The sequence below is a fragment of the Triticum aestivum genome, chromosome 3D (genome assembly GCF_018294505.1).
Source record: "Triticum aestivum cultivar Chinese Spring chromosome 3D, IWGSC CS RefSeq v2.1, whole genome shotgun sequence".
Classification (NCBI taxonomy): Eukaryota; Viridiplantae; Streptophyta; class Magnoliopsida; order Poales; family Poaceae; genus Triticum; species Triticum aestivum.
This window is the reverse complement of record NC_057802.1, coordinates 581,555,727-581,576,530: the sequence shown is the minus strand read 5'-3', so window position 1 is coordinate 581,576,530 and position 20,804 is coordinate 581,555,727. Positions and strand designations below refer to the sequence as shown.

The 20,804-nt window shown below is 49.8% G+C and overlaps 1 non-coding gene across 1 annotated transcript; it reads left to right on the top strand.

The window, feature by feature from the left end:
- The first annotated feature begins 723 nt into the window (after positions 1 to 723).
- Positions 724 to 880, top strand: LOC123081250 (U1 spliceosomal RNA). Its single transcript, XR_006438720.1, has one exon. It is a non-coding gene; the product is annotated as a U1 spliceosomal RNA (small nuclear RNA).
- Positions 881 to 20,804: the final 19,924 nt, after the last annotated feature.

The window sequence follows — 20,804 nt, the reverse complement described above, 5'->3', positions numbered from 1 at the left end:
CCGTTGGCCCCATTCGGCACCCCCGCTTTACGCCATATAGCCATTGCTGGCCTGCAGGGTGTCCTGGATGCATTTCGGCCCTCGTGGCCAATGACGGCGCCGACCTTGGTGGGCTGCTGCACGGCTGCCGGAGCCACAGGCCGACCCGGTGCACACCAGGTCACCGGCCATTCACAAGCAAAGCACGGCCATGGCGTGCGCTTTCAAGTCGCACGCAAGGCTCCACCTGTTGCCGTGCTGGTCCCAGCCGAGGATGTGCTCGTCCGAGCCGGCGTCGGTGCTGGCCACCCGGCCCAGCCTCCCTGGTGGTCGGGAGCGCGGTGAGGGGCTTGAACGCGTTCTCGGAGTGGCTCCACACGGCGGACACGAGCCGGCACCTGGTACGTGTTCTTGCAATGTTTTGATCAGACCGGGGACACAAGCAAACACAAGGGTAGCGGTCGATCAAGTTGAGCAGCAATAGTTAAACGACGCAGCCAATACCCGCTGGCAGATTGAATCCACGCTTCCGGCCCTTGAATAACAAGCAGACACAAGGGTAGCGATCGGGGGAGAGGTTGGCTCGGTGTTAATGGGCTAGAAGCAATTGGGCCCTTGAATCCTTTGCCCTTTTTGTGAAATCGTGGTTAAGGTAATTACGTTTGGTTTAGTCCCACACGGAAAGATTAACAAGATTCCCTCTGTAAAGAAGAGTATATAACTAGAGGAGTTCGGCCTTTAAACATACTTACCTGAACGGGGTTTATGGGTGATCAAAAAGGCTCATGACCTATATTAATGGTTCACATTGCACATAGTGAATGTGTTGATCTACCATCTCCTTTGGGAGAGTGGACGTCAAAATTTATATTAGAGGGGTACGCGTTCGCGCGGCCCCTGCCAAGTTATAAAATGAAACTTTTATGGATATCTTTTTGCTTTGAAGTTGAAGAAGAGGATACCTATTATATTTAAAATTATTAAACCAGCATAGGGTCAGCATGTTTGATTCAGGTGTCCAGAGCAAGGCACCGTTTCGCGAAAGTGGACAACGTTGGCAGATTAATCATGAGTAAATTCTTGTGAGTTGGGCCCTGAAAAAAGTCTTTCAATATTAGCATAGTAGTGCTAACTTAGAAAATAACCTTAGCTTAACAAGGAAGGATTCAGGCCTGAAACATTTTAGGGCCATAGTACATTTTCGCTGCATGCTCTGTACATATTTCAGTTAAATAATCGTTACATCCAGCGGGTAGTGCTACACATTGTAAGGTCAGCACAGATGAAATAATAAAATTAGCCTGCATCTACCAAGAGTTTAGCTCTGAAAATCTAATGAAGGGTAGTAGAGACATGTAAAAGGCTCCATTATAAGTTCTACTATATCATTTGAAGAACAGCTCGATGTCCTGAATTATTATGTTTGTTCACATGGCCGTGGTGCGCGTCAGAATGATACAAAAAACATATTTGAGCCCAACTTTGGTGACATGACCCCAGTGCTATTGGGAGCTTCCTACAAAGTTTTAACTTATTTTGAGCATCAATACTTGTTGAGTGTTCCCTCACAAAAAAAAACATGTTGAGTGAAATTTATGCTTTTTCTGTATGAGTGGTGTGCCTACTCAACATCATGACAAATTGATATGTCTACTCTATAAATCATGATGCAGCAAACGTGAACTGCCCCCCGCGTCGCCCGACCCCCGCGTCGCCCGACCCCCGTGTCGTCCCCAGGGCGGCTCGAGGGAACCCTAGGTACGCCGCCGCCGCTCCCCTCTATAGCACGTCCCCCTCCCGCCGCCGCCGGATGAGTCCACCGGGCGAAGCCCGTGCCGGAGGACCGTGGCGGCGGGGATCTCTGCGCGCTCGGCGGCCTAGGTTGCCGGCGTGAGCCCGTGGTGGTGGGAGTCTCGTCCTCGGCGTCTCCGGCCGGCGTGGCGGCTGCCCGGCGCGGCGTCCTCGTCCTCTCGCAGGTGATGGGCTGTCCGCTGCTCGTGGGTGCCTCGACGCGACGGCGTCCCGAGGTTTCAGATCTGGCCATGGTGGGCTCGGCCGATCTGGCCCGTTAGCTTCGGCCGGCGGTGAGGTTGGTGGTCTTGCGTGGTGATGGCGCCGCCGCCACGCAAGAGGTGCTTGGGCTAGTGGGTTCGCATGCTGGCGGCGCTGGGGTTCCCCCATCCTCGTCTGGCAGCGTGAGGGTGCGGAGGTAGGGATGCTCCGGGCGAAAGCCGACGGCGCGGTGTCTGCGGATGTCGCTCTCCTCCTGGGGGCTGTTGTGGAGTTCTTCGACCTCCTCCGCTCCCGGGTCACTTTCTTCGGGTGAAAGCCCAGGACCTGCAGTGTAGGACCAGATGATGGCGTGATGTCGCTTCCCCTCATGAGGGCGTCATCTTGAAGATCATGATTCCCTGCGTGCTTTCCCAGAGCTGGACTTGCACGACATCGCGGTAGGTGGCCGGCGATGCGCCCAGAGGTGGAGCGGTGTTTCCTCCTCCGCATCGAAGACGGCGGATCTCGGCGGCATTGCGCAGCGGAGACTCGGCGCGCGATGCGTGTAGATGGACTCGCGCAGGAGGAGGTGGCTGTCTGGCATCATGGTGGCGTCGATGGCATAGTGGCCTGACAAGGTGGAAGCCTCAATATCTGCTCTGAAGATGGACCTGTGGAAGATGACGGCGACGACACATGTGAGTGCGTCAGACCGTTTTGTGTCCCAGACCCGGTATGTGGCTCGACTGGGACTTCTGGCTTTTGATGATAGGTTTAGGTGAGTGGTCTGGGTATTTGGCCCAGCTAGCATCCCTTCATCATATGATTAGGAGTAGTGGCATATGTTGCCAAGATGGCGGATTCAGGCATATCGTTGTAATACTTTGTAAAGTCCTCGAGAATAATCAATAAAGTGGCCGCATGGATCTCCCAGATGCAGAGGCCGGGGGTCATCCTCATTTTCTAAAAAAAAATTAAAAAAAATCATGATACATTTTTCCGCGATCATCATCACCATGATTCATTGTTGTGTCATAACTCAACTCTTTTTTCATGACCGATGGTATTTGAACCATTCATTAGTCATGAACGAAAGTACTAGACTTTTTTCTACCTTCATTGACGAGGGTAGGAGATCATCACCTTTATTGTGACCGGAGAGGCAAAAGTTATTCACTCATTCTGATCGCGAGGCTAGACATCCATTGTTACTTATGAAATCCTTCACTTCAAAGGATTGTATGTCTTAAGTCTTGTGTTAAGTCTGTGTTCGTGCACTGGTCTCACTAGTAGAAAAAGGGCCTTTAGTCCCGGTTCATAAGGGTCTTTAGTCCCGGTTCTGGAACCAGGACTAAAGGGTCGTTACTAAAGCCTCCCCCTTTAGTCCCGGTTCTTACACGAACCGAGACTAAAGGCCCTCCACGTGTCCGCTGTCTGGAGGTCCACCTTTAGTCCCGGTTTAAGACACGAACCGGGACTAAAGGGCATCGCACCCTTTAGTCCCGGTTCGTGTCTCAAACCGGGACTAAAGGGCTTAGGTGAACCGGGACTAATGCCTTAGCCGCACGAACTGGGACCAATGCTCACATTAGTCCCGGTTCGTGACTTAACCGGGACTAATGTTAATATTGCCCTGTGACCAAAGCCCTGTTTTCTACTAGTGTCTCTATCTTGTATATGATGTTTCTTTTAGAAGCATACACATGTTCAATTTGCTATGCCAACCGTGAGATCTCTAGGTTTCCCAAGGTTTACATGGGAGCCCTAGTCATGGTTTATACCACGTCGAGTTCTTGGCAGTCTCGAGGACAACAGTTCCACAATGTTGCTGCTGTTTGTGACTCACAGATTTTATTTTTTCAAAGCACGTAGGAGGACTGCATGTCGTATACTCAGGGCCGGTCCCGATATTTTGGGGGCCCAGGGCTAAACTAAAAGTTGGGGCTCGTAATATTAATGGTCAATATACATGTATAAGTGAAAATGTTGTAGGTAAACACTTGGGATCTGTGTCACTGTCAATATTGCGAGTACTCCAAGGTACATATAATGTCCTATATCAAGAAAATAAACAAAGGTGTGTGTCTATCACAGGACATCCATAGAAGTACAAAGCCATGTTTATTGTCATGCTTAGTACAACTACTATAGGAGTACATAATATGTTTGAGACACCAAAAGGTTTTGATACATGTGACTCTAAATAGTCCTATAAAAGAAAATATGGATGCTGATGGTAAAATCGCTATTCTAATTCGCAGTATATGAGAAATTATCATAGATGAGCGAATCCATATGAATGATATATATCCAAAATATTGGAGTGTTAAGTTACTCTTACCTAGTTGTGAAATGAGTAAATCAAGAGTTAATTACCACATTTATGCAATGAAAATGCTAAACCTACGTAAACACCTACAAAGGGTTACGTAACTTGCCAAATCCTAATCCTAATCGCCCCCCACTTCCAATCCAAATCTTACAAGTCAGCCTGTACGTAAAACAATTACGTAACCCTTTGTGGGTCTAGCATTACTGTTTATGCAATCATCACACAGTTTATCCGAAACTACTCGCCAAGATTAGTGAAAAAAAACATTGCTATGTTCTTGATTTCTTTGAGATCTATCCTACAAACATCATTATGAAACTGCCAAAAACATAACAATTAATGATACAATGGAAGACTCCGACTCACCGCTGTGGTGTGTGTACGCACGAGCACCGCTGGGTGGGTGTGGGGGCTTCTTTTTTTTTAGAGAAAAGGCATACGCTCGACTTTATAAATAAAGCCATCAGGCAGAGTCACGACACAGCCAACCAAACATCATAGAAGTAGAGCAAAGTTTAAGAAGTACGAGTACATGGCTACCAGCCAAATATGGCACGCAGGCCAGCCAAGAGTCCAAAAGAACCGGAGTTTAAGCCATCCTCCTAGATCGCCGCAGCAGGGAAGAAGCCGTAGATCTCATCTTAGATAACATGTCGTCGAAAGCCTCTAAATCCACTTCCTTAGTCAATGATCTCCACTGCTGCAAAAAGACATTGGCTTTAAATAAGCAATTCACAGGGTTAGCCGGGAAAATATGTTCGATAGTGAACTTGTTTCTAGTAGTCCACAGTGACCAACAAATCGCTGCCCAACCAACCCAGAATACCCTCTTAGACCGGCCTGATAAAGTACTGACGCAGCGCCGCAAGTCCTCGAAAGAAGATGGATTCCAATTAACATGAAGCCAAAGTCTAATACAACTCCAAAGGAATTTAGCCAAAGAGCAATGAAAAAATATGTGCTCGGTGTTTTCAAGAGCCCCACATAGAGCGCATCTATCAGAGCACCGCCCGTTCCTCTTCCTAATTTGATCAGCCGCAGGGAGTTTACGACGGAAAGCTTGCCAGAAGAAAAATTTTATCTTAGGAGGGATACGGGTCGACCAAATATCCTTGAATTTCACTGTACGGGCACCCGAGATAAGTTTGGCGTACGCGGATTTAACTGAGAAACGCCCCGAAGCAGAGTGAGGCCAGACAACCGAGTCATCTTCCTCCGAGAGCAAGGGGAAGCAGGCAGTAAGACGTTGCCAATCATCCAACTCCACAGGAGAAAGGGTTCGCCGGAAGTCAAGGTCCCAATTGTGAGCCGAGAGCTCAGAGATAGAGATCTCGGGAGCAGCGCAATACGAGAACAGGGTCGGGTAGGCCACCGCGAGAGTGGTATCCCCAACCCACCAATCTAACCAAAAGCGAGTGGATTTACCATTCCGAACTACAAACTTAACGAGGGACCGGAAAATCGGGCGAACTTTAACAAGCTGACGCCAAAACTGAGAACCACTAGAGGAAGAGGCGAACATGGGGCTCGAGGAGGGGAAGTACTTAGCTTTGAGAAGAGAAAGCCAGGTGGGGCACTCCTCGAGGAACATAATTTTCCACCACCATTTTATCATGAGGCACTTGTTCATGACCATCGTGTTAATGATGCCTAGGCCCCCATGTTCTTAGGCCTACAAATTAGATCCCACTTAACCATCCTATATTTGCGCTTATTGTCCGAGGAGTTCCAGTAAAAAGCACCCCTATGTTTGTCGAAACCAGCGTGAGTCCCTCCGGACAGGAGATAAAAGCCCATTAGAAACATCGGAAGGGAGGAGAGGCACGCATTAGAGAGGGCGACCTTGCCCGCCTGGGAATTATAACGGCCTCTCCACGGCAGGACTCTGTTCCCTACTTTAGTCACTGTCGGGGCAAAGTCTTTTGCCAATAGCTTGAGAGGGGAGATTGGGAGGCCCAGGTATTTGAAAGGATAAGAACCAAGGGAGCAGTTCAGAAGATGCGCCACTCTCTGAGCTTCAGAGTCAGGTACCCCAGTCACAATTACTTTGCTCTTTGAAAAGTTAATTTTAGGACCCGATAGCGCCTCAAAGCATAGGAGAAGGAATTTCAGGTTCGAGAGGCTGGCCTCATTAAGTTCAACAATAATAATGGTGTCGTCCGCGTATTGAAGGTGAGTGATGCCATTGGGGATCAAGTGAGAGCTAACAGGTGTAATGTGACCAGCACTACTGCTCGAGAAAGGATATGAGAAAGAGCATCCGCAACGAAGTTAAAGAGAAGGGGGGACGCCGGATCTCCTTGTCTAAGGCCCCTACCGTTAGTAAAGAAATTACTAATATGTCCATTAACCGCCACAGCCGTGTGCCCTCCCGAAACGAGCTGCATAAGACGGTGAACCACCGCTCCCTCGAAGCCTTTAGCAAGAAGAACTTGGCGAAGAAAATTCCAGCTCACCGAGTCATAAGCCTTCTCGAAATCAAGTTTAAGAACCACTGCCTTAGTGCCATTGGTCCGCAGGTCATGGACAATCTCATGCAAGCAAAGAACACCATCCAGAATAAATCTACCCTTTATGAACGCCGATTGGAAAGGACTGATGACGCGATGGGCGATCGGAGACAGCCTAGTAGCCAGGCCCTTAGCCGGGATCTTCGCGAAGTTGTTAATTAAGGCAATGGGCCTAAACTGGGTGATCAGGTCAGCACCTTTGACCTTAGGGATGAGAGTGAGCACCGCGTAATTCAATCTAGAGATGTCAACAGTTCCCAGCCAAAAGCCTTGTGTAATTGCCTGAATGAGGCTTTTTAACTGAGGCCAGAACTGCCTAAAGAAAGGAATGGAGAAACCGTCAGGCCCGGAAGCCGCGTTAGAATTGGCAGTTCGGATCGCATCGAAAATCTCCTCTTCTGAAGGGGGAATCATCAATCCCTCGTTTTCATCGCTCGAAACCTGTTCGAGGGGAGACCAAAAGGTAGGCGCCAACCTAAAACCCAGCTCGGGTTGAGCAGATAAGAGAGTAGAGAAGAAATGAACCACGTGACGCATAATCACAGATTGATCAGAGACCCTGAGGCCCTCGATAAGGAGGCTATCGATCAGACCTCTCCGACGTCTACCATTCGCGATGGCAAAGAAGTAGGCCGTGGGCGAGTCACCCTTTAAAGTCCAATTAATAGTGCATCTTTGCTTCCAATACACTTCTTCCTGACGATGAATACCCAAAAGTGCCTCTTCAAGACCATAACGGGTCTGCCACTCGGCCGAGGAGAGGCCTAAGTTGTCCGCACGAGCATCAAGCACCTCTATTTGAGCAGCCAACCTAACTTTGTCACGCCTTGACTCAGCAAAGTGATTTTTAGACCAACCCCGAAGGAATCTACAAAGAAAATAGGAGCATTGATGCCAGTCGTCCATCGGACCAAAAGATCGGCGGTTAGAAGACAGGAAAGATGAAATCTTTTGCGCAATCAAGTCAGCGAAACCCTCCACATGGAGCCAAGAGGCATCGAACTGTAACCTCGGGAAGGCAACCGAACGAGTACCATCATCAAGAATCAGAGGGGAGTGATCCGAGCCCACTATAGCTAGGGCTCTGAGAATGAAACGGGGAAACAACGAATCCCAACTAGGACACAAGAAAACCCGATCAAGGACAGAACGAATGGGAGAAGTTTGACGATTCGTCCAGGTGTAACGGGCCCCGACCCTAGGGATTTCACAGATCGCCGTGTCTCTGATGAAAGCATTGAACGCGTCGGCCAGCGGCCACGAGAAGTTAGAGGTACTCTTATCCGAAGGGTAGCGCATCAAATTGAAGTCTCCCTCAATCAATAGTGGCAGCTCACAGGATTCAATTTTATTGCGAAGTTCATCCAGAAAAATATATGACATAGAATGATCAGCCGGACCATATACCACCATGATTTCTAGTAAAGAGTTAAGGATTCGGTGAGAAACCACCGTGCTAGCCCAAAAAATGCCATGATCAAAAGCGACAAAATCAAAAACATCTTTCTTAGTGCCAAGAAGAATACCACCCGAATGACCAACAGGGGCCACAAAGTTCCAATCGAATCTATCTGTCCCAGCAACGGCCGAGAGTTCATTTGGGGAGAAGGAGGGTTTGAGAGTCTCGACAAGACCAATGATATCAACATTTTCAGAACGAACCAAGTCTTTTAGCTGGTCCCTGCGCCCCCTAGCGCCGAAACCCCTAATATTCTAGAATAGAGCCTTCATCTAAAAGAGAGGATTTTAATTCTAAGGCTCGACCTGCTCGGAGCCTTGCAGGTTTTAGCACGTTTCCCAGCCCCACGTTTAGAAGCAGTCGGGGGAGCCTGACTCCTGTCAGATCCCCCCTCATCCCCACCGGCCACAACCAATGGGGCAATCGATCCCAGCCCAGCCTCCTTTTGCTTTGGCGATGTCAGCCTGAGCTATTTCATTAGCCCTAATAACGCCAAGCAATGAAGAGGGAGAACCCAAACTAGCGTCAAAGCAAATACCCACATCATCTAAAATACTAAGCAAATGTTCATTAGATTGAGATGGAAGCACTAAACGAACAGGAGAATGAACATCGGGGTTAGAGGAGGGGGGGCATGGACGCGAACCTGAAGGAGGCAGATCCCGAGCCGCAGGGGGCCGAGCGGCCCGATCAGCCACCCGCTCGCCGCTGTTGGAGACGCGACCGCTCTTGCGAGCCGTGGATGCCGGCGAGCGCAACGGCGCAGGACGAGCACTGCAGGGAGATGCCGCAGCAGAAGACGGGCCCGAGGCCGTACTGTTGGGAATCGTAGCATAATTTAAAATTTTCCTACGCTCACCAAGATGCATCTATGGAGTCTACTAGCAACGAGGGGAAAGGCGTGCATCTACATACCCTTGTAGATCGCGAGCGGAAGCGTTCCAATGAACGTGGATGACGGAGTCGTACTCGCCGTGATCCAAATCACCGATGACCGAGTGCCGAACGGACGGCACCTCCGCGTTCAACACTCGTACGGTGCAGCGACGTCTCCTCCTTCTTGATCCAGCAAGGGGGAGGAGAGGTTGATGGAGATCCAACAGCACGACGGCGTGGTGGTGGATGTAGCGGGTCTCCGGCAGGGCTTCGCCAAGCTTCTGCGAGAGAGAGAGAGGTGTTGCAGGGGAGGAGGGAGGCACCCAAGGCTTAGATGTTGCTGCCCTCCCTTCCCCCCACTATATATAGGGCCAAGGGAGAGGGGGGGGCGCAGCCTTGCCCCTTCCTCCAAGGAAGGGTGCGGCCAGGGGGGAGTCCTTCCCCCCCAAGGCACCTCGGAGGTGCCTTCCCCCTTTAGGACTCTCCCTTTTTTTCTTATCTCTTGCGCATGGGCCTCTTGGGGCTGGTGCCCTTGGCCCATATAGGCCAAGGCGCACCCCTTACAGCCCATGTGGCCCCCCGGGGCTGGTGGACCCCCTTGGTGGACCCCCGGACCCCTTTCGGCACTCCCGGTACAATACCGATAAAGCGCGAAACTTTTCCGGCGACCAAAATAAGACTTCCCATATATAAATCTTTACCTCCGGACCATTCCGGAACCTCTCGTGACGTCCGGGATCTCATCCGGGACTCCGAACAACTTTCGGGTTTCCGCATACATATATCTCTACAACCCTAGCGTCACCGGACCTTAAGTGTGTAGACCCTACGGGTTCGGGAGACATGCAGACATGACCGAGACGCCTCTCCGGTCAATAACCAACAGCGGGATCTGGATACCCATGTTGGCTCCCACATGTTCCACGATGATATCATCGGATGAACCACGGTGTCGAGGATTCAATCAATCCGTATGCAATTCCCTTTGTCAATCGGTATGTTACTTGCCCGAGATTCGATCGTCGGTATCCCAATACCTTGTTCAATCTCGTTACCGGCAAGTCTCTTTACTCGTACCGCAATGCATGATCCCGTGACTAACGCCTTAGTCACATTGAGCTCATTATGATGATGCATTACCGAGTGGGCCCAGAGATACCTCTCCGTCACACGGAGTGACAAATCCCAGTCTCGATCCGTGCCAACCCAACAGACACTTTCGGAGATACCCGTAATGCACCTTTATAGTCACCCAGTTACGTTGTGACGTTTGGCACACCCAAAGCACTCCTACGGTATCCGGGAGTTGCACGATCTCATGGTCTAAGGAAAAGATACTTGACATTGGAAAAGCTCTAGCAAACGAAACTACACGATCTTTTATGCTATGCTTAAGTTGGGTCTTGTCCATCACATCATTCTCCTAATGATGTGATCCCGTTATCAATGACATCCAATGTCCATAGTCAGGAAACCATGACTATCTGTTGATCAACGAGCTAGTCAACTAGAGGCTTACTAGGGACAGGTTGTGGTCTATGTATTCACACATGTATTACGATTTCCGGACAATACAATTATAGCATGAATAATAGACAATTACCATGAACAAAGAAATATAATAATAACCATTTATTATTGCCTCTAGGGCATATTTCCAACAGTCTCCCACTTGCACTAGAGTCAATAATCTAGTTCACATCACCATGTGATTAACACTCACTGGTCACATCACCATGTGACCAACATCTAAAGAGTTTACTAGAGTCAACAATCTAGTTCACATCACTATGTGATTATCACTCAATGTGTTCTGGTTTGGTCATGTTATGCTTGTGAGAGAGGTTATTAGTCAACGGGTCTGAACCTTTCAGAACCGTGTGCTTTACGAATATCTATGTCATCTTGTGGATGCTACCACGCGCTATTTGGAGCCATTTCAAATAATTGCTCTACTATACGAATCCGGTTTACTACTCAGAGTCATCCGGATTAGTGTCAAAGTTCGCATCGACGTAACCCTTTACGACGAACTCCTTTCCACCTCCATAATCGAGAAAATTCCTTAATCCACTAGGTACTAAGGATAAGTTCGACCGCTGTCATGAGATCCTTTCCCGGATCACCATTGTACCCTCTTGACCAACTCATGGCAAGGCACACTACATGTGCGGTACACAGCATAGCATACTATAGAGCCTATGTCTAAAGCATAGGGGACGACCTTCGTCCTTTCTCTATCTTCTGCTGTGGTCAGGTCTTGAGTCTCACTCAATACTCACACCTTGTAACACAGCCAAGAACTCCTTCTTTGCTGATCTATTTTGAACTCTTTCAAAATCATGTCAAGGTGTGCTGTCTTTTGAAAGTATCATCAGGCGTCTTGATCTATCTCTATGGATCTTGATGCCCAATATGTAAGTAGCTTTATCCAGGTCTTCCTTTGAAAAACTCCTTTCAAACAACCCTTTATGCTTTCCAGAAATTTTACATCATTTCGGATCAACAATATGTCATTCACATATACTTATCAGAAATGTTGTAGCGCTCCCACTCACTTTATTGTAAATACAAGTTTCTAACAAACTTTGTATAAACCCAAAAACTTTGATCACCCCATCAAAGCGTATATTCTGACTCCGAGATGCTTGCTCTAATCCATGGAAGGATCGCTGGAGCTAGCATACCTTTTAGCATCCTTAGGATCGACAAAACCTTTCTGATTGTATCACATACAACCTTTCCTTACGAAAACTGGTAAGGAAACTTGTTTTGACATCCATCTGCCAGATTTCATAAATGTAGCTAATGCTAACATGATTCCGACGGACCTAAGCATCGCTACGGATGAGAAAAACTCATCGTAGTCAACTCCTTGAACTTGTGAAAATACTCTTTGCCACAAGTCGAGCTTCATAGACGGTAACATTACCGTCCATGTCCGTCTTCTTCTTAAAGATCCATTTATCTCAATGGCTTGCCGATCATCGGGCAAGTTCACCAAAGTCCATGCTTTGTTCTGATACATGGATTCTATCTCGGATTTCATGGCCTCGAGCCATTCGTCGGAATATGGGCCCACCATCGCTTCTCCATAGCTCGTAGGTTCATTGTTGTCTAGCAACATGACTTCCAAGACAGGATCACGCATTACTCTGAAGTAGTGCGCATCCTCGTCGTCCTACGAGGTTTGGTAGTGACTTGATCCGAAGTTTCATGATCACTATCATAAGCTTCCACTTCAATTGGTGTAGGTGCCACAGGAACAACTTCCTGTGCCCTGCTACACACTAGTTGAAGCGACGGTTCAATAACCTTATCAAGTCTCCACCATCCTCCCACTCAATTCTTTCGAGAGAAACTTTTCCTCGAGAAAGGACTCGTTTCTAGAAGCAATTACTTTTGCTTCCAGATCTGAAATAGGAGGTATACCCAACTGTTTTTGGGTATTCTATGAAGATGCATTTATCCGCTTTGGGTTCGAGCTTATCAGCCTGAAACTTTTTCACATAAGCATCGCAGCCCCAAACTTTTAAGAAACGACAACTTAGGTTTCTATAAACGGTGTCGTCTCAACGGAATTGCGTGGTGCCCCTTTTAAAGTGAATGCGGTTGTCTCTAATGCCTAACCCATAAACGATAGTGGTAATTTGATAAGAAACATCATGGTATGCACCATATCCAATAGGGTGCAGTTATGATGTTCGGACACACCATCACACTATGGTGTTCCAGGCGGTATTAATTGTGAAACACTTTCCACAATGTCTCAATTGTGTGCCAAACTCGTATCTCAGATACTCATCTCTATGATCATATCACAGACATTTTATCCTCTTGTCACGACGATCTTCAACTTCACTCTGAAATTACTTGAACCTTTCAATAATTCAGACTAGTGTTTCATCAAGTAAATACACTCAGCATCTACTCAAATCATCTGTGAAGTAAGAACATAACGATATCCACTGCATGCCTCAGCACTCATTGGACTGCATACATCAAAATGTATTACTTCCAATAAGTTGCTCTCTTGTTCCATCTTACTGAAAACGAGGACTTTCAGTCATCTTGCCCATGTGGTATGATTTGCATGTCTCAAGTGATTCAAATCAAGTGAGTCCAAACGATCCATCTGCATGGAGTTTCTTCATGCATATATACCAATAGACATGGTTCGCATGTCTCAATCTTTTCAAAAATGAGTGAGTCCAAAGATCCACCTACATGGAGCTTCTTCATGCGTTCTACACCAATATGACTCAAGTGGCAGTGCCACAAGTATGTGGTACTATCATTACTATCTTATATCTTTTGGCATGAACATGTGTATCACTACGATCGAGATTCATTTTAGGTGCAAGACCATTGAAGGTATTATTCAAATAAACAGAGTAACCATTATTCTCCTTAAATGAATAACCGTTTTGCGGTAAACATAATCCAATCATGTTCAACGCAAACACCAAATCTCGATGGTAGAGGGAGCATGCGATGCTTGATCACATCAACCTTGGAAACACTTCCAACACATATCGTCATCTCACCTTTAGCTAGTCTCCATTTATTCCGCAGCTTTTATTTCGAGTTACTAACACTTAGCAACCGAACCAGTATCTAATACCCTGGTGCTGCTAGGAGTACTAGTAAAGTACACATTCATATAACGTATATCCAATATACTTCTGTCGACCTTGCCTGCCTTCTCATCTACCAAGTATCTAGGGTAGTACTGCTTCAGTGACCGTTCCTCTCATTACAGAAGCACTTAGTCTCGGGTTTGGGTTCAACCTTGGGATTCTTCACTAGAGCAGCAAACGACTTGCTGTTTCATGAAGTATCCCTTTTGCCCTTGCCCTTCTTAAACTAGTGGTTTTACTAACCATCAACAATTGATGCTCCTTCTTGATTTCTACTCTCGCGGTGTCAAACATCGCGAATAGCTCAAGGATCATCATAACTATCCTTGATATGTTATAGTTCATCACGAAGCTCTACTAGCTTGGTGGCAGTGACTATGGAGAACTATCACTATCTCATCTGGGAGATTAACTCCCACTCGATTCAAGCGATTGTGGCACTCAGACAATCTGAGCACACGCTCAACGATTGAGCTTTTCTCCCTTAGTTTGCAGGCTTAAGAAACTTGTCAGAGGTCTCATACCTCTTGACGTGGGCACTAGTCTGAAATCCCAATTTCAGTCTTCGGAACATCTCACATGTTCTGCGACGTTTCAAAACGTCTTTGGTGCCACAATTCTAAACCGCACTGAACTATCACGTAGTCATCAAAACGTGTATGTCAGATGTTTCGTAACATCTACAGACGACGCTGAGGTTCAGCACACCGAGCGGTGCATTAAGGACATAAGCCTTCTGTGCAGCAATGAGGACAATCCTCAGTTTACGGACCCAGTCCGCATAATTGCTACTACCAACTTTCAACTAAATTTTCTCTAGGAACATATCTTAACCAGTAGAACTAAAGCGCAAGCTATGACATAATTTGCAAATACCTTTTGACTATGTTCATGATAATGAAGTTCATCTGATTATGAACTCCCACTCAGATAGACATCCCTCTAGTCATCTAAGTGAAACATGATCCGAGTTTAACTAGGCCGTGTCCGATCATCACGTGAGACGGACTAGTCAAGATCGGTGAACATCTCCATGTTGATCGTATCTTCTATACGACTCATGCTCGACCTTTCGGTCCTCCGTGTTCCGAGGCCATGTCTGTACATGCTAGGCTCGTCAAGTCAACCTAAGTGTATTGCGTGTGTTCCGAGGCCATGTCTGTACATGCTAGGCTCGTCAACACCCGTTGTATTCGAACGTAAGAATCTATCACACCCGATCATCACGTGGTGCTTCGAAACGACGAACCTTCGCAACGGTGCACAGTTAGGGTGAACACTTTCTTGAAATTATTATAAGGGATCATCCTACTTGCTACCGTCGTTCTAAGCAAATAAGATGCAAAAACATGATAAACATCACATGCAATCAAATAGTGACATGATATGGCCAATATCATCATGCTCCTTTGATCTCCATCTTCGGGGCACCATGATCATCTTTGTCACCGGCATGACACCATGATCTCCATCATCATGATCTCCATCATTGTGTCTTCATGAAGTCGTCACGCCAACGATTACTTCTACTTCTATGGCTAACTCGTTTAGCAACAAAGTAAAGTAATTTACATGGCGTTATTCAATGACACGCAGGTCATGCAAAATAATAAAGACAACTCCTATGGCTCCTGCCGGTTGTCATACTCATCGACATGCAAGTCGTGATTCCTATTACAAGAATATGATCAATCTCATACATCACATATATCATTCATCACATCTTCTGGCCATATCACATCACATAGCACTTGCTGCAAAAACAAGTTAGACGTCCTCTAATTGTTGTTGCAAGTTTTTACGTGGTTTGTAGGTTTCTAGCAAGAACGTTTCTTACCTACGTATGACCACAACGTGATTTGCCAATTTCTATTTACCCTTCATAAGGACCCTTTTCATCGAATCTGTTCCGACTAAAGTAGGAGAGACAGACACCCGCTAGCCACCTTATGCATCTAGTGCATGTCAGTCGGTGGAACCTGTCTCACGTAAGAGTACGTGTAAGGTCGGTCCGGGCCGCTTCATCCTACAATGCCGCCGAAACAAGAAAAGACTAGTAGCGGCAAGAAGAATTGGCAAACTCAACGCCCACAACTACTTTGTGTTCTACTCGTGCATAGTAACTACGCATAGACCTGGCTCATGATGCCACTGTTGGGAATCGTAGCATAATTTAAAATTTTCCTACGCTCACCAAGATGCATCTATGGAGTCTACTAGCAACGAGGGGAAAGGAGTGCATCTACATACCCTTGTAGATCGCGAGCGGAAGCGTTCCAATGAACGTGGATGACGGAGTCGTACTCGCCGTGATCCAAATCACCGATGACCGAGTGCCGAACGGACGGCACCTCCGCGTTCAACACACGTACGGTGCAGCGACGTCTCCTCCTTCTTGATCCAGCAAGGGGGAGGAGAGGTTGATGGAGATCCAACAGCACGACGGCGTGGTGGTGGATGTAGCGGGTCTCCGGCAGGGCTTCGCCAAGCTTCTGCGAGAGAGAGAGAGGTGTTGCAGGGGAGGAGGGAGGCGCCCAAGGCTTAGATGTTGCTGCCCTCCCTTCCCCCCACTATATATAGGGCCAAGGGAGAGGGGGGGCGCAGCCTTGCCCCTTCCTCCAAGGAAGGGTGCGGCCAGGGGGGAGTCCTTCCCCCCCAAGGCACCTCGGAGGTGCCTTCCCCCTTTAGGACTCTCCCTTTTTTCTTATCTCTTGCGCATGGGCCTCTTGGGGCTGGTGCCCTTGGCCCATATAGGCCAAGGCGCACCCCTTACAGCCCATGTGGCCCCCCGGGGCTGGTGGACCCCCTTGGTGGACCCCCGGACCCCTTTCGGCACTCCCGGTACAATACCGATAAAGCGCGAAACTTTTCCGGCGACCAAAATAAGACTTCCCATATATAAATCTTTACCTCCGGACCATTCCGGAACCTCTCGTGACGTCCGGGATCTCATCCGGGACTCCGAACAACTTTCGGGTTTCCGCATACATATATCTCTACAACCCTAGCGTCACCGGACCTTAAGTGTGTAGACCCTACGGGTTCGGGAGACATGCAGACATGACCGAGACGCCTCTCCGGTCAATAACCAACAGCGGGATCTGGATACCCATGTTGGCTCCCACATGTTCCACGATGATATCATCGGATGAACCACGGTGTCGAGGATTCAATCAATCCGTATGCAATTCCCTTTGTCAATCGGTATGTTACTTGCCCGAGATTCGATCGTCGGTATCCCAATACCTTGTTCAATCTCGTTACCGGCAAGTCTCTTTACTCGTACCGCAATGCATGATCCCGTGACTAACGCCTTAGTCACATTGAGCTCATTATGATGATGCATTACCGAGTGGGCCCAGAGATACCTCTCCGTCACACGGAGTGACAAATCCCAGTCTCGATCCGTGCCAACCCAACAGACACTTTCGGAGATACCCGTAATGCACCTTTATAGTCACCCAGTTACGTTGTGACGTTTGGCACACCCAAAGCACTCCTACGGTATCCGGGAGTTGCACGATCTCATGGTCTAAGGAAAAGATACTTGACATTGGAAAAGCTCTAGCAAACGAAACTACACGATCTTTTGTGCTATGCTTAAGTTGGGTCTTGTCCATCACATCATTCTCCTAATGATGTGATCCCGTTATCAATGACATCCAATGTCCATAGTCAGGAAACTATGACTATCTGTTGATCAACGAGCTAGTCAACTAGAGGCTTACTAGGGACAGGTTGTGGTCTATGTATTCACACATGTATTACGATTTCCGGACAATACAATTATAGCATGAATAATAGACAATTACCATGAACAAAGAAATATAATAATAACCATTTACTATTGCCTCTAGGGCATATTTCCAACACGTACCCAAGTCAGCATCCAGCCTGCGGCAAAGCCCAGCCGCAGACTGCCTTGAATCACCAGACGCCCTGCTTTTAGCAGAGTATTTCTTGACCGACGACTTCTTCTCCTTCTTGGAGGCTAAGGGGCCAGCCGGGGGCAAGTCTTCAATTCCTGAGAGGGATGGAGAGGCAGGGCGGGCTGGAAGGTTAGAGCACACCGCCAAAAAAGGAGTTCCCTTCGCCCCACCAGAAGCCACAGCCCCTCCAACTGAGTCCGGCAACGAATCATTAGCCCCCCGGCCGACCGGAGCATTTTCCTTCAACAGGTCCTGGTCTTCTGGAGAGAGCCCGTCCCACTCCGACTGGGTAAAGCGCTGATCATTGCCATGCATAGAATCGTCCGGGCATCCGTCACCATCCTTGCTCTTGTCATCATTGCCGGAAGCAGGGGCGGGGGAGGAGGCGGGGGCGACACCGGACCCGAGTCACCCTCCACCTGGACCCTGAGCCGGAAGCCGCCAGCCGAGGGGAAGACATCAATGGAGCCATGGATACAGAGGGGATCCACACACCACACCCGCAGAAGGACCGGCCCGAGGATAGCCAAAGACTCATGATCAACCTCAATAGGTTTGCCGATTAGCACCCCGAAAGCCATCAGAAATGCCATGGAACGCAACACAGGAGGGACATCATCAATTAGAACCCATACACCAGACAGGGAGGAGATAGCCTTAGAGCCATTAGATGCAACCTTGACCGAGACAACCAATTGGTTCAGAGGCAACGTGAAGCTAGTACAGGAGGAAATCATGCGGAGGCTTTCCTTGGAGGGGAAAGTCGCAGCAAACTCGAAGTCTGAAAGTTGACGGATTTGCCAGTCCCACCCTCCCTCATCCCACAACCGGAGCTCATCAAGAAGAACCTCGGATGTTATGCGTTTGGACTGGACAGAGATGATGCTGACGTTGGAGAGCGCTGAAATAGGAGCAACAGCAGGAACCTCCCTATCTAAGGCGAAGAAGGAGCACCCAGGAAGGCCAAGACCATAGTGGACAAAGGCAGGAGGCTTGGTACGGTTCTGACAATCCACAGTGAGATGACCATCTTCCCTACAGATGAGGCAGAAGGGGGGGTTTTGGCATCGGGACTGAAAATGACCAGGACGGTGACATGCGAAGCCGGTGAGAGTAGGATTGGCGACCTGAGATTGAGGAGGAGCGCGACCAGGACCACGAGGGGGAGGGGGGAGAATACCATCACCAGCCGCACCGGGCCCAGAACCGACGCCCTGCCCAGCAGCAGCGCCAACGGGACGGCGGACCGACGCACCTCGCGGGACGAAACGCGACAGACCCCCACCAGCCACCGCCGGAGCCCGCACCGACCCACCACCCAGGGGAGCAGCACCATGCGGAGGAGGCGGCGGAACCGGGCCAGAGGAGCCAGCCCGACTGCCCGCGGCCGCCGCTGGGATCGGGGAACTGGGCAGCGAGGGATCCGTCGGCCCAGAACCAGAGGCGCGCGGGGACGAGCCGGCCGCCGCTGCCGCCGACCCCGCCTCCGGAGCGAGCGACGCCTCGAGCTTAGCGCGCAGCGCAGCTTCATACTCCAGATCGGTCGCAGCCTCGCCAGATCCATCACGCCCCCGCTTCTGGCCGGGGACGGCCTCGCTTGTGGACCCGCGCGAACGATCCATCGCGACCACCGCCGCAAACGAACGAGAAAGGGGAGGAGGAGGAGCAGATCGGGAGAAGAAGCGAATGGGGAGGCGGTGACGACGCATATCGGAAGAGGAGGCAGGAAACCCTAGAAATGGGGGAACCGACCCCTTCCGGATCCATATATACCCGGACCAAGCCAGGCCCGGGCCGACAAGGAGGGCCGAGGGGGGAGGGGGGGACTGGGGCTGGGCCATCCGTGGCCCAGAGTCCAGGGAAGGGAGGGGGGAACGGTCATGCAGGCCAGGGCAGGCACCGACCCAAGCCCACAAGGCCCATCAAGCGGCACAAGGGCCCGCAGCCCAGACACAGAATCCACCACCAACCCCATCCAAGATCTAGGTCAGGCGCCGGCGCCGCCGCCGACGGCGAAGCCGGAGCCGACCCCCCAGAGAACGAATAGGCGGGGAGGACCACCGGAGGGGAGGACGGAGAGGAAGCCGCAGCCACCGCCCCCCCACCCCCACCCCCACCAGAGCCCAGAGGCCCCCGAACCGGAGACCAGGCCACAGCACGGAGGCGCCCACGGGAAATGCGATGCCAGCCATCCTCCTCCACCACGACACCGGCAAGCCGACCGCGCCCGCCAGGGGCGAACTTCCGACGGCGGCCCGGGGCCGAAACGACGGAGAGACCGCCCGCAGCGACCGGACGAGGAGGGGGAGGAAGAGCCTCAGAATCCGACCCCTAATCATCCGAGTCGAGAGCCCAGAACCTGTTGGCCCGAGAAGGAGCGGGGAGGACGGAGCGAGGCAAGGGGGCCGGGGCGGAGGAGGGGGCGGGGCACGCCGCCGAGGGGGAACAAGGAGGAGACAACGGGGAAGAGGGGGGGGGGAGGCCGCACGAGACGAGGCCGCCGCCGGAGGGGAGGAGGGGGAGGGAGGCGTCGCCACGGGAGAGAGGAGAGGGGAGAGCCATCCTGGTAGCTCGAGATTACTGTGGGGGCTCATCAAAGCAAGCTTCCTCGATTGCATCCCTGTCGCCGCCGCTATTCATCTATCGCGATCCGGATGCGAAGCGAAAGGGTGGCGCATGCTGGGTGCGTTGTGCGTCGATGTGCATTAGACGCCCCAGGTACGTATACCTATTGCTGCTTGGGCTTGGCCCAATAACATATTTCTGTTTTTCTTATATAAGTGTACTTTAGGTACGAGAGCGTGATTAGCGATCGGAAGAATTTTGCAAGAAAAACATTCGATCGGAAGAAGGAAGGCACGTACGATACCAGCGTGATTAGCGATTGCCGTTACCAGCCACGTCCCTCGGAGGGGCCCCTTAGTTTTCTGTGTCTGTGGGGGGGGGGGGTTCAGGACCGGCCCTGCCTATATTCAGATAGAAGTAAGAAGAAAACAAAACAGTGCATGTGGTACAAGGCAGGAACAACCAGTCATGACAATGAACAACCATGGTGAAGCAAAAATTACATAGGGTGGAGGGTGCGTA